Source organism: Stegodyphus dumicola, chromosome 5 (genome assembly GCF_044657685.1).
Source record: "Stegodyphus dumicola isolate Sdum_Otavi_A_Nest chromosome 5, ASM4465768v1".
Lineage (NCBI taxonomy): Eukaryota > Metazoa > Arthropoda > Arachnida > Araneae > Eresidae > Stegodyphus > Stegodyphus dumicola.
In genome coordinates, this window is record NC_140772.1 from 153412396 (window position 1) to 153427556 (window position 15161).

The 15161-nt window shown below is 31.6% G+C and overlaps 1 protein-coding gene across 2 annotated transcripts in view; it reads left to right on the forward strand.

Moving 5' to 3' along the window:
- LOC118183251 (heat shock 70 kDa protein 12A-like) overlaps positions 1–15161 on the forward strand; it is a 118163-nt gene that overhangs the window by 739 nt on the left and 102263 nt on the right. The window lies entirely within an intron of this gene.

A 15161-nucleotide genomic window follows, 5' to 3' on the forward strand; every position in this document is an offset into this window, starting at 1 on the left:
GAAAGCAAAAAATAAAAGCAATAGGCTGCAAAAAATAATAAATGTTGGTCTAATAATGTAAACACTACACCTAATAAATAATAATTTGCAGTAGACTTCCGTTAACTAGGGAACGACGCCAGTTGTTAACTCGAAATCATGGAATAACCCATATTATAATTTACAAAAATATACGCATAACAATCTACTGTATTTTTAAGTAGTCTAATTTGGAGAATAAATTCACTTAGTTATGTAATTAAATAAGATTTTTAAAATAAGTACGCTCTTCAAAGCAGAAAGAACAATGTTTTTGTTTGTATTACCCTTGTATTTTACCCAAATAAGGTGTCTTACCAAGAGTCAATGAAGTAATCCGCAACGCGATTAAGTCAGTACTCTGCCCCTCCCGATTAATCGGGAGTTAACTATATTTTTATGTGAGTTAACTATATTTTTATATCCCATTTTATATTCACCCAGTTAACTTTATTTTAATTATTTACATAAGTTTTTAGTTGGGAGCATTTACCGAAAGTTATTTCACTTATAATTCATTTATTTCGAATATTAGGTGAAATATTAATTAGGGTGAAGTAATGGTTTCGTAAAAAAAGTTATGTTATTATGAAACAATTCTTGGGCACCCCTGATTATTATTATTATTATTATTATTTCTTGATTTGAAAACCAAAAGAGAAAAAAAAAAAAAAAAAAAAATGACAACCTGAAAATTTAAAATAGAATTATTTATAAATTATTTAAGGCTATTTTAGATATTAGGTTTTATCTAATTAAATAAAAAATATAAGAATTTATTTAATTAAATAAAAAATAATTCTAAAGTAGAGCCAGAAGCGTAGATAGGGGCGAAGGGGACCCTTATTTTCTCGGGAATGCATTTTTGGCATGAAACATTATTTTATAGGAGTTTATCAAGCGGATCGTCAGGGAAGGTGAAGAATAGTGTGATTCTGAGTTGCCATTTGGAATTAAGAAAAAATTTTACACTAGATAGCACTTGGAAACATCCATTGGAAATTTTAACAGCTACTTAACTCTTGCTATATCCTTTGCTCCATCGAAACTTTTGAACGAGAACTACGAATAAATGATCACGATAACGTTAAGAAAGAGGAAGATTGAAATATTGTGAGAAGAGTTTTCTAAATAAGAATTCTAGACCGCTATCTGACCATGGGCACTGGAAGTCCGAATTTGAATTGTTTTATTTATTTTTCGTATTTTGTAAAATTTTAAATGAATTTTGATTAACAAACTCAGTGATATGAAAGCGAGCAGTGGCAGTCGTGCACGGAATGGAACATTTTTATCGCCAGCGCTCGAGACTGTTTATCGGGAATTCTAAAGATACCCAAGCTTTTAAATATTTTGTGATTTTGCTGATGAACTGAATTTTATATGGCGTAAGTGCGAAGAACGTTATATTTAAAAAATAAAGTTAACACATAAAAAGTTAATAATAATAAAAAGACAAAAAATTTTTTTTGTCTTCCCATCTTACTAAGAAAACTGCATATTGATATGACAAACTGAGAAAAGATTGAAAAAACTTAAAAAAAAATATTCCAGTTTCCAAATATTATTCCCGATGAAATATAAGTGAATGAAAACTACCAATTTACTCTGATGTAGATGTTAACAGACAATTTATTTAAGATAACAAATATTAAAATTTGATAAAAAAAATTACCTTAACGAGGATAACGTAATGTAAAGAGGGAAAAAATTGAGGAAGCTCATGTCTTATCTTTTTGTGTCTTCTGCAGCAATGAATGAAAGTACAGGTATTTAGGAAATTTCTTTAATTGTTAGTACATTTTTCAGTTTGCCAAATTGATTAGAGAGAAAGACTTCGCTTTTATTTAGAAATTTCGCTATTATTTAGAAATTTCGCTATTATTTAGAAAGGAAGAATAAGAGAGAGAAATTTCGCTTTTATTTATAACAGACCTGAAGTGGAAGTACCTTTCAGCGTTTGTTTTGTGCTGTTAAGGAAAAAAAGTATGACTTTAAATCTGAAACAACTGTCAGTTTTAGAGCAGTTCTGCAGGATATCTTGATTGCCTTTTAAGAACTGTATGATTGGCGTAAAAAGTGTCAATAAGCTGTCAAGCATATTTTCGCATTCAGGATCGGCCCTATCATTCGGTGCAAAATATACATTTATACTAGGCAGTAAGTTTCTGGGGGTTAGAGAAATTGATCTAAATTTTACAAGTAATTTATAATTTATTCTCAAAGTGGCAGTGAAATATTTATTGCACTATGTGGCAAAATTTGTAGAGCCAGGCCCCTTTTTACTTCCTTGTACGAAGTAAAAAGGAAGTATTGTAATCGCGAAAAGTTTCAGGCAGCATATTTCAACGAAAATATCCATTTTGACCGCTATCGAATGCAATTTAACGATGTTTTTGCATGATATCTGTAAGTAAGGACAGAATAAAATACTCTTTTCCTTCAAAAAATTATAAAACTGCTTTAAAATGAATTCTGAAGAGAATTTTTCGTGGCGTCTGTACGAACGTATGTACGTACGTATCTCGCATAACTCAAAAACGAGTAGCCTCAGAACGTTGAAATTTTGTATATAGGACTGCTATAACAGGTAGATGTGCACTCGTATTTTGGTTGCAATCGGCCGCACCAAACGTATATAAATATATTTATATATATATATCCACTCTGTTACCCGGCTCAGTGATCTCAGTTTCTTTACTCGTATATGTTTGTAAATCGTACATTTTTTGCTTTGAAAATGATTGAATTATGTTGTTTTTATCTTCCGGTTAAGGATTTTATGCCTTTAGTAAATCTGTGTGCAATATTTTTAGAATTATCAGCAATTTTAAAGTTGTTTAATTGCAGCTAAGCCTTTTTTAATGGCGGCCATTGATGTTTACATTGAAACAGGAGACTAGTGGATTTGTTGCCAATCTAGAGAAACTTAGCTTCGCAACAACAAAGATAACGCCTTCATTTATTATTTAAATCATGCTTAATCCTTTTTGGAATTTTTTCGAGGAAATAAGCGTTTAAGATTTACTTCGTAATTTTTAATATGGATATTTTGAGTTTTTATGTATTTTTGCCTTCTCGCGAAGTGAGAACTGAATTAATTAAATGAGAAATACTCAATCGTGTGTGAAAAACTGTTTCTTTTTTGTTTTGTTTTCTTAATTTCTTTTATACATCATTCTAGCTTTATTATAGTATTTGAATAGAACATGTGGCAACGATTAGATAATTCTATTCTTTAAATGATATAAATTTTGTGCATTATGAGTTATAATATGAACGAAATATATAAGTTGACTGTTATATAATTATTGGATTATATAACAGTTAACTTAGTTTCCGTTAAAAATTATTATATAAGTTAACTGTTATATAATTATTAATACTGTTCAGTGAATCTAGCGACAGAGTGTCGCTATAAACAAATACTAGAGTGAATTTTAAGGAATGCATTTATTCTATTGTGGTTTATGCGCTGTCGGCGAAGTAGATTTAATTCAATCCAATAAGTTTAAATGAAATGCAAGAAAAAATGCGTATAATTTAATATTCCAATACAAGGAAGTCATGTGGTGTATACATCAGATTTTTTACGTTAGACATGGAAGGATAGCTGAGAAAACTCGATATTCACCGCTTGGGTAGGCTGACAGAAACTGCTGAATTGTGATAAGCTGAAAAGTGAAGAAAACTAGGCTTTATATTCCGTTTCCTAAAGTTAGATGGCTCAGTTTAACGTTATCATTATCACCATCTCTAACCCCTTGCGTTTTCTGTCCTGGTTTTGGAATATGAACCTACGTTAAACATGTGATTCGTTTGTTTATAGTCTGTTTATCTCGTCATTCTCGCTTTTATTGTTATTTAATATTCTTGAATTATTTAGTATAATTGCGGAAACAATACTGCCATTGTATTTTGATTTATTTATTAGAAAAAATATATCATTCAAAGTTTTCCAAATTATGATAGAAAGAAAAAGTTTAAGGTTTGTAACTGTTAGCTATTATCTAAAAATTTATAATTTAAAATCAAATTTGTACTTTGAGCTATACTACTGTGCCTTGAAAAGTTCGCTGTTTGAAGTTTATCAGATTACCTTCATTTCACGAGTCAACATATTCCAACCCCTTCGAACCTCAGTGCTAAAAGATGCTTCTTGTCACTATTTGTGAATTAAAAAAGAAAAGTTCTTTTTTTTTCTTGGCCGAATGGTACGTGTGAAAAACATTATATGTTGATACCTTGTTTTTCTAAATGACTCTATAATGAGAACTGGTTCAATTTTGCAGTACTTGCAAGAACAATTAGGGGAGAGCAGACCTTCCTTATTTACGTGAATGTGGCCAATTTGAAGAAATAATTCTGTTTCCGGGATTTTTCTTCCCGCGTTTTTCAAAAATCTTCCTGTTCCCGCGAAATCGGAGAGTACTGTCCTCCTCTATCACAGCTCTTCAGGAGATGTCACGATGAGTTATTACGAAGAGCTGGGTAGTTTTTTTTTTTTTTTTTTTTTTTTTTTTTTTTTTTTTTGTGAATAAGTTAAATCTTCGTTAGATCGAAGACGTATCTTAGCTTAGGCTCCTCTCGAAATCTTTAGTTTCATTCTGTTTGTAATTCTGCTACAATATTAGCTGCTGTTTTCACATCTTGTGTTAATCAATATGGATGTTTAAGACATTATTGAAACTAAAAGGTTAAAAAAAATTTTTTTTAGCCCTTTATAAAGGTTATCAATATCGAATTCGGAACACATGTAAGGAAAATGTAGTTTATTGGACTTTTCATAAATGAAAAGCTGCAAAGACGCAATTGAGACCAAAGCATCAGAAGTCGTTTTAGAAGAAAGAACGTCATTTTAGAACTTTTTTTTAGAGCGAATATTTATTCAGAAAAATTTTATTATAACTCACCTTTATGCAGAATTTTGGAAGAATATTGTTTTTTGCTTTAGGAAACAATCTTTTATTTCATTGCCAAAATCATTGCAGAGTGTGAACATTTCTCTCTCTCCTTTTAAATACGGTATTACCTTCATTCATGCAAATATCTGAGATCATAAATATTTTTAGATTATTTCTTTTTAAAACTCTCTCTCTTTTTTTTTTTTCTTTTTTTTTTTTTTTAAGTCTAAAATTTTTTTGCTTTCCTATCTTTCGGGAGAGGCCAAGGTCCATTCCGCCCCTCATTATGTAACCCCTTTGGTAAGGGAGGTAATGATAGACCAGGGATTCTCAACCTTTTTATCCCTAAGAGCACATTCTAGAATATCTGGCGAATAGAATGGACGGCGGGCACCATTTACTTTTTCAAGGTGAATTTATAGTTGAATACAGTTAATGATACATGCACATTAGGAGAGAGATCGGTCGCATTTCGCTTTGTGCTGGTATCCGTGTTGGACGTAATTTCTATTTCATTAAAAATGAGAAAACTTTCACCTAGAATTTTATTGGAAGCTAAAACATTTTTATTGGGATCGCACAGCGGAGGGGGGGGGGCACACGTTTAAACGATCGGCTGACGCCATGGTGCTTGCGGGCATAGCGTTGAGAACCTCTGGCCTAAACCCATAGAGCCTTCAAAATCTTTATAAATATCTCATGGTATTATGCCTCTTCAACAGAATCATTTTTTTTTTCTTAACGAAGAACTGTAGAACTATCAAAATTTTTTTAAGCCAAATTAATAGAATTAATTGAATTAAGACTCGATCTTGAATTTCTTCTAAAATCTCACAATTTTTTTCCTTTTGTTTATGCTCTAGTCTCCGATTTTTTTGGGGGGGGGTGGAGGAGAGAAGATGCGGGGATAATCCGTAACGTGGAAAACGTGGATATTGTTAATCGAAAGTACAGTGTATTGGCTATCAATAAATATTTATGTTTCATTAGCTCCGTATTTATGTAACAAATTCAACTTAAGTCTTATGATTGTGATAACTTGTTAGAATATGAGGCACTTAAAGCAGCTGTGGAATTAAAAGCTATATCTTTCAGATTAAAAAAAAAAAAAAAAAAAAAAAATGGAATTCGTAAAATCGATTGTATCTACATCGGAAATTTTTAAGAAGTACACCACATAGTAAATTTTCCATGTTATTTGGCTATCGGGAGTTGTTCTGTACGCCTTTCTTGGATTTTTTTTAACACTCTTTTATAGTAGCAAACAATGCAGACGCCCCCATCTTTAACACTTATTTTTTTTTTTTATCTAAACCGAATACATTGGTACAATATTTAGGTCTATTATATTATCCCCTCCTTTTATACTGAATAGAATCAAATACTTTCCCATAAGAATACAAGAAAGGAATCTGAATTCTCCATTTTCAACCCGATAGGTCACGTTCAAGCGTTCGGAAGTTTGCTGCTGCCTGTCTTTCCCTCACGAAGTTTCTCCCATAAAGGTCAAAGGTTCTCCACAGAAAGAAGTGTTCTCCGTTTTTCATAACCCATTTAAAGGTCCGAAATTTATTTTTTATTGGAGCTGAATGACTCATTCTGAGGTTAGACATTCTTTTTTTTACTGGGCAGACGTCGATACTCGTAAGATGCGTAATGGAAGGCATCCTTTGAACATCTGTGTATAATTTTTGAACTTCCATAGACCTTTTCAGAATGAAAATTGTTCAATTACAGCTCGCTTCATATGAACATGATCGATTCAGTTAAAAAATCATTAGTATTCTGTACGTATAGAGAACTTTTTTTTGGCACAATTACTGGATTTTTTTTTAACCATTTGACGTGGCAGAATTGTTAAGAGTAAAATAATGGTTACTTTTTGTTGAGAAATGATTTTTCACTTCAATAATATGTTCGATAACGTATCGCGTAGACTAAAAAGATGAAAATTACAAAATAAAAAGTTTTTATTATAAAATAAGCTTTTATTTAAAGCTCATAAAATAATTAGTGAACTTAAAGAAGAAAAATAGTTTATCATGTAATTTAATGGGGAACAAGAGATCAAAATTATTCTCTTCACAAAATTCATCTACAAGTTTATTTCATGAACAGTAAAAGCGTGGGCATTTAAATAATGAAATTCAATAATTGAATTGCATTTTCAAAAGTATAAGCCATTAACTTTATCAGAGAGGCCTCCTGCTTTTATTAGTGATGATATAAAATTGTAGATGATTTTGTAAAATGAGTTATTTGATCTCTTGTTCCTATTAAACTATATGATAAATTATTTCTCTCCTCTCAGTTCATTAATGATTTTTTTAGTTAGTTTTAAATAAAATCTTATTTAAAAAAAGTTTTAAAAATAATTTTAAATAGCTAAGTCTTTTCTGTACTGTTTTCTTTATTTTAGAAATAAATCTCGCTCTTTAAACAACTTTTCTTTTTTAAGAAGATGGAAGTATCCATGAGAGTTTAACTTATCTTTCATGTTTCATATATCATAGAATAAAATAAAAAAATTATGAAGAGAGCTTTATAGGAGCAAGCAAATAACTTTTCTTTCAAATTCGAGATAGTACCTCTGTTCATTCATTTTCTGAAAGCTTTACTAATGATTTATAGTCGTTATTTAATAGTGGGAAAGAAAGAATTATTGCAGTGCTGCTTTGCAGATTTAGAACCATTTTCTTATCACTCGAGCTTTTAGAAAGTTTACTGCTGTCGCATTAACCATCAGACAATATCACTATCGTTTGAAGACAGTACTCGATACTTAGACATGATAAATTTTTGGAATACAACCGCTTTACACGAAGATAGGGTTTAATTATTTTACAGTATAGTCTCAGGACAACTATTTGTGTGTTACTTTGTATTTGGTACCCTACATTTTTGTAGAGCTCTTAATGTTCCAATTCGGATGACATCCATTAAAAATATTTCCTACTGAATTATGCTAGGAAAAGGTACTAGATCTGGGAGGGGGGAATTTATATTTGCATTTGTTTTAAATTCTGTAGTGTATTATTTTATGATGTTACTATTTTCAGGGTCCGATTTATATAATAGGAGGTCCTAGGTAAGGCATTCTTCATGGAGCCCTCAGGGCTGACTTTCCTTGTTTTTATTAAAGAAGTGGGTCTTGAGGAGACATAAAACGATTTTAGACCTTTTAGAACCTGAGGTCTTACGCGCGAGTATTATAGGTGCCATGTATCTGGCTGCGGTCAGCTAATCAGCTGCTTCCCTCGCGGTAAGAATCCAGCAAGTGAGGCAGACGAGAGTTACCTGCAGAAAGTGTGGTATGGCGTTTAGCCTGAGTTGGAATTTCAAGTTTAGCCAGCGGGGCTGATTTAATTTGTAAGGTATTGAACACCTGTGTTTCATTGGAGTTATCTTAAATCATATAATACCAACATCATGTAAATATTTGTACACAAAAGTCGTGCTTCCATAAAGGGTTAAATTTCCAATAATGTATTGTGTCACGTCTCTGCATTCCCAACAAGCATGGCAATAGGCTTAGGTCGATAATTATGCTATCCACTAAATAACTCAACGTAAAATTATTAAATTAACGTATGCTTGATAAGTACGAAAAGAAAAAAGGTATCTTACTGCCTTAATATACATTTCTAGTTGCTTATTTTTTTTTTTTAAATTTCATGTACTAGATGTTTTATATACTTCATGTATTATTCGAAACAAATGCATAATAAATAATGCATAATCAGTGCACATTTTAAATCTCACTATCGCTAAGCATTTTTAATGTATAATTTTTGAAATTTAATTGTTTGAATTCAACAGCAAGTAAGCGTTCAACAGTATATTGTAAGAACTTATAACATATATCAACAAGTATTTCATCCACAATTATGTTTATGGCTCTTGAAATTTCACTGTGATATAAATGTATTTCAGAAGAACTTTCACTCTCTCATCCATAGATTTATAATTTCTATGTCTAAATCAATTTCATTTCAGTTCTTACTGATAACAATAAAAAGCTAAATCAATATTCAGTCAGAAATAATGTGCTACTTTGATAGGGAGAATGTTAAGAAGAGAAAAGTTCTTCCTAATTAAGGGATTTTTATTCAATTTCCTCCAAATTAAGCGTGCAATTTAAATTGATTTCACTTGTTAAATACTACGTTTTACTGCACTCAAGGAGTGGTATGAATTCTTATATCTAACTCTGTCATATTATTTAAATTTTTTATTAATCGATGGGAGGAGATGGCTAGATCTGATGGTTAAAGGTACTAGAACACTAACAATTTATGCAAGGCACTAGATCTTGTAGAAAAGTTCAAAAAGGTCTTCCATGAAACCTTCGTTCAGGAACCCATATCTGGTTGGCTAGAATAAGCATTAATAATTTAATTGTATGCATTATGCTGATATTCTGCAATTATAAATGTGCATTTTCTTTTTGATATTCTTGTGCTTTAAGCATTAATTTTAAAGTATTATAGAGTTTGACCTTCTTTAGTAGCATAAACTAAAACTCTTACCAGACTTGGAGCGAATTATTAATGTACCTGAAGTTAACGACAGAGACTTGAAAAAGTTAAAAACAACCTTTTTATTAAATGAAAACTTGACCATAAAACGCATGCCAAAATTTAAAACTTAACCTTGTAGTCAAAGACTACATAATTTAACTTTAAGTTGGCTCAGAAATTCTCACCGGCGTAGCAATTAATGTCGGCTGCAAAAACGAAAGCCGAAGAATTACAATCACATAAGAGCTGCCGAAACTTAGTAACGGAGCCTTCGAAAGGCTGAAACACGCTTTGTCTTGTAATCTGAAAACCTCATCTTAAGTACTTTCTAACTGATTTAAATTTCTGGTGAGAAATCAGTGGAAGCAGAAGTTACAGTAAAGGTATAAATCATAATGACTGGTCTTACCAGATCTGACCTTATCTGACCAGATGTAGCTAATTTTAAACTTAAGTCTTTTGAGCTGCGTGAAACTATCAGTAGTTATCTGTTAGGAAGCATTGTATCTCTTGATTATTATTTATCCCTTCAATAAAAACCATTCGAGGGTTAAATATCTACCATCTGAAGAAATTCATCCAAATTACTGGTGTGTTATTATAGCAAAACTCTAGTTATTTAGTTAATTATATGCCTAATAAATTCATTGTAATCTGGTCTTGATTACCTTCTATGTCGCTAGATTTTAAAGGGCTACAAGGTCATTCTTGTACTGAAATCCTTCTGTGATGAAAATAAGGACACAGGCGTTGGAGACTTCGAAAAAATGCTATGAAAGCCCCTCGTTGTGTTATCTCTAATTACAACTTCTCATAACTTATTGCAGAAGTATAATTACGCTATTTCCAATGCCATAAATTAGTAGTAATCGAATCTCGAAAAGGTAGTGTCATAGGGCTATTTGAATGACTGTATGTAAAGTGACTAGAAGCACTGATTTCACACATTGTGATCCGGTTTCTAGTATGCATTGAATTTTAAAATTGTTCTCAATACAAAATGGTATTTTATGATCTAACTCTCATTTAATTCGTAATTTAAATTTTTATTAGAACTACAACAAAAATTATGTATAACTTGAGTAAAAAAAAAAAAAAAAAAGAAAGAAAAGATTCCTTATTTATTTTCGCATTAATAGTATAAAATACTATAAGATCACTTTAGTCTATTTAATCACTTTTAAATATCATAATCGCTTTAATCATAAACAATAAGGGCAGCATAACTTCCAAACAACGACATCTTTCAGAGGCCCAAGTACTCTATTTCTTTCAGGTTGTTATTTCAGCACCAAGGGAAGTGCGATGGTTCGCGAGCAATTACTCACGCTTCAGTGAGATAAGTGAGTTTCGTGTCACTCTCGTGTCGTTGGTTCGTTGCCCGGGTAATTCACCGACAGATTCCGACACATCATCACAGTATGAACTTGTTACCACCATGTTGCACAAAATGGGTTCATGCCCGCTAACAGTGGAAACTGAGGACATATTTTATCGTTGGGAATTTTCTATCATACTACACTCATTTATTTCTAATGTCTTACATCTATAGATAGTAGGCGCATCAAGCATGTTTTAGGTAAATGAGGATATGTGTGTTCAATTTAGTGTAAAAAATGTCATCTCATGCGATTTTAATCAACATTTTAACAATAAAAATTGGAAACCTAATTAATAGGATATTAATAAAATAGAAATTTACTAATATTTATTCTGAAACCTTGGTTGTTAATTTATCACTGAAACTTTTAAAATGATGAGTTTAGGAGGAAAGAGATAATATTCGACAGCCTACACTGCAGAACTTTTCCTTGCAGGCTTTATTCAACAGACATCTGGCCTATGTTTCGATCTTTGGAAGAACATTTCTTGAAAATAGATAAACGAGTGTGCTGCAAGGAAGAAATAATAATAAATGACAAAAATAGAATTAATTTCTTCATTTTCTAACAAGCTGATTGCTCTGAAGCGGTGATATTTGTTTCTCATTTTAGCCATTTTTGTTACAAATATTTCAATATAATATTATCGTGGAAATATAATTTTTGTTAATGTTCATTTCTTTGATGATATCTGCTGGTTGCTGTTCTTTGTTGTTAAAGTATCATGGGATAATTAGTGTATATTATTACCCATATAGTATCAGAATGCTTTTTTAGAAAGCTGATGTGACACTTGCGTACATAGCAGTTCCACGCAAGTGCCAATGGCACATATCATTTCTGTGGGAACAGGAAATTTTCTAACAGGTGTATATAAAAAATAAAATGGCCAATTATTATACTTCTCTGGCCTTAAATCTTTTAGAGCTGTTCTAAAATTTAGAATCATATGAAAATTTTGAGTCCTTACTTTTCATTGTCCCACTTAAATTTGTGATAATCAAGTATGCAACGTCTTATTATAAAATATGTATACTTTAATTTAATTTCATATTTCTTTATCAAGAAAATAATGCGCACGTGCAAGATTTGAAGCTATCTAAGAATTGTCATAACTATAATTTTCTTGCTTGTGTGCACGATTTCTTCGAAGCTGTATAAATCTTGTGTAAGTTTAAAATGAGTAATTACTATGCCTCTCGCCTACAAAACTTTATAAATTAATCTTTCATCTTAATCTGTAAATTATTCTTGAATGCTAACTGACGCATATCACGCAAACCAGAAGGATTTCACTTCCTTTGCCTTGTAAGTCTTGTTGATTAACCCAGTAAAATGAAAACTGATTACAGACTCATTCTAAAAAAATTAAAGATTGAATAGAATAATTATTATGAAAAAGACATTTACAAAATATACGTAAAAAGATTTGAACCATCGTTAATTATTTTTATTTTATATTTTTCCAAGTGTGCCTATCATTACCTGTTAGAACGCCAATTTTTATAATAAAATAATCAATAAAATGCATGGGTATGTTATTTTCTTTAAATCCTTGTGAAAAGAAAACAATCTTTTCCTTTAAGTCGTCAGCATCTGTACAGATTTTTTTAAAATCTATTAATTTGGCTGAGTATTATTTTACCGATGACTTTTTGAAAGATATTTTCCAGTAAATAAATTTAAGTGTAGAAAAATTAAAGCTTCTTCTTTTATCAAAAAGATTAATTGTTTTATAATTAATGATATGAAGATCAAGAGATTCTGTTTCTTGCTGATTTTTTAATGGTTTTATTAATTTTTAAACAAGGACAGGTTTGGAATTTTTCTACGGCATCATAATTATTAAAAATAATTATATCATGAACATACATGTAGGTGTTTGCAGAAAGTTTTAAACTTGCTTGGTCAAGAGATTGTTGAAACTAAAATTCTTCAGTAAACAAGTACAAGTCAGAAAGTTGTCGAGAATTTTGTTCTCATGGAAATTCCATTTATTTGTTTAGAAATAGTGTTATTAAATTTAACATAATTGTTAAACAATGTGTATTTGAAGTAAATACTCTTTATCTGTTGTAATTATTAAAAACATTTCTGGAAATAAGTTTGGAACTTAAATTAGACTATTGTGAATTTTTTGTGAATGTTGTGTAGGACACAAATCGTCAAAAACCATAAAAGTTAAAAAGTTAATATATATATATAATTGTTTATTGCTATAAAGCTATATGATGGTCATCTTCGGTTTTTGTTCTAATATTAATTTACTCATATCGGTATTTCCTCAGAAGATATATTGTAACACACTGGTGGACGATTGTGCGTATGCAAATTTTGGATTGTTAAAGTTATTCGTCACGTGATGCGCTGAGAAAAAAATATAAAGGATTTGACGCGTATTAACATTTGTTGTTCAAAAGTAAAATTTAACGGGAAAGAACCACTTGACGAACTTGCATTTTTCGGCATATCTTTCCAATATCGCTTAGATGATTTTACGCTTGGTCGTATTACTGGCAAGGTTGAAGAAGGGCAAAAAAATAACAGATACTGCTAGGGAGTTTGACAGCCACAGGGGCGTTGTTTTAAGCCTTTAGAAATCATTCAGACAAATGGAATGTGTAGCAAACGTCTCGGGGAGCTTAATGGCAAACCGCACATTGAGTTGAACAATGTTAACGAATTTTGCTTATTGCGCATGCTCAGTGGTGTACCATTGGCTTGGGAGAAAATACTGGCGACTAAGCAACCCTACACAAGCCTGTTCGTCATGTAGATCTTATCGACTGTTTACAATTGCAATAATACGGAAATTTGTATGTGCTTATTGCATTTGCTTCTGTGTCATTTTACTTTGATTTATTTAGGTCACAAAAATTACATTTAATACCAGTTATAATAATTTCTTTGACTTTAATTCAGTAATTTAAACTAGATTTAATCCGTATTTTGTTAAAGTACATACGAATGGAACGTATGGTAAATACTCAATTGCTTTTGTTTCTCAGAAGTATATTCAATAAACATTCAGCTAATATATATTGTAATGTTTCCTTCTTTGTATTCCTTCTTAAACGAAAATTTGCGTAGTTTAGAATCGATATTTACAGTCCAAGTAAGGAAGCAATTTACACCTAACAAGTTTTAAAACCTCGAACTGTGTACCCCAAATAACACAATATCAACCATATAACATATTTATCTTCTTTTAAAATTGTGCCAAAGTCGTTATTGCGCCAAATTCTCTTCTGGGCATGCGCAGTAAGCGAAATTCGTTTAACATTGATCAACTCAATGTGCGGTTTGCCATTACGCTCCCGGGTCGTGTTTGCAGTACAACGCCAGCAGAAGATATATACTTAGTGCTTTCGATAAAAAGAACCGGCGTAGCACATCTAATGAGGTAACAAATCAGTAATTTGCTGCTACTGGCAAGCAAATTCCCCGAAAATCTCCGTCTGCTGTAGCCAGATATTTGCATCAAGAAGGACTCTACGCCCGCCGTCCTGTTGTATATATTCCATTGTCCAGGCAGCAACGTACCGCTCGTTCGCAAGTGTATCGCGAGTATCGTAATTGGACTCAATAGAACTTGGCTCGTATTCTATTCTTAGAGACGGGGAGTAGGTTCAGTCTGTTACCGAATGATACCAAATGACTCCAATTGATCAGGCGTGAAAGTCGTACTACTTATCGTCCAGAAAATTTCTAGGAAAGGACCGATATCCGAGGGTATGGGCCGGCACTATTATCAATGGCCAGAATGGGACAGAGAAATGGGATAAATTAGCCCAACATGTGTTAAATAATGTTGTGCAAAGTATGAAACGACGTGTAGAATTTTACATCGCTCTCCATGGTGAAAATATTCCGCATTGACATTTTATGCCAAAATGCCTACAGACGTTAATTACATTTTTTTTTTTTTTTTTTTTCACGTTTACGTATTCAGCACAGTATGACCATTTTGTCCCTTGAATACTTTGGAAAGCCTTCTAGAATTCAAAGCACAATAAATTATCTTTATTATTATGCCCTAGTATTCTGGCATTATATTATTTCACTTGGCATCCAAATACACATTTTAATGCGCCATACAGCCGTTCGTGGTCCATCCTTAGCAATTGCCCACTAGTGTATATCAGCCAGTTACCAAATTTAAAAGATGATTTTTAATGTTCGTTTTTAAGCTATTGAATATTTAAATGTGCTAGGGTGGCCTGAAGAAGAATGTTTAAGAACAGGCTTTATTCAAAGCACGCTAAGTTTAGGAATTTAAAAGTCATTCGATAGAAATATCCCAAAGCGAAAGTTGTCACCTAACTAACATTATTGAC